Genomic DNA, 399 nt, shown 5'->3' with positions numbered 1-399 from the left:
TTAATCATTCGTTACCCTTTACAGATCTATACCTGATTCTCCACTGATAGTGATATTCTCCAAGTGTCAGTTTACCATTCGCCTCCTTTTACAGATCCGAGCGTAGAGTGTCGCGCGTCGGCAGGTGCAGGTTACGCGTGCCGCAGGGGAATCGCCCTTAGGTCCGTCCCCGTCTGCCTGACCCAGGGGCGGAGACTACCTGTCTGCTCTTCCAAGGGGTGGAGTCGACCGGACCTCCCAGCCAATCCGGTAAAGGACAAAACTGGGCACTCCTAACAACAGGCGACCCCCTGGCCCTGCCGATGACGAACAATTTAACTCGTATATACCCACATCTTCTTTACTCTGGAATTCTAGGTCGACTGGTACACCACCCCTCGTTACAACTCTAAATTACTG

This window comes from Penaeus monodon, chromosome 22 (assembly GCF_015228065.2).
Source record: "Penaeus monodon isolate SGIC_2016 chromosome 22, NSTDA_Pmon_1, whole genome shotgun sequence".
NCBI classification, from domain to species: Eukaryota; Metazoa; Arthropoda; class Malacostraca; order Decapoda; family Penaeidae; genus Penaeus; species Penaeus monodon.
The sequence above is the reverse complement of the archived record's forward strand: the minus strand, read 5'-3'. Positions refer to the sequence as shown.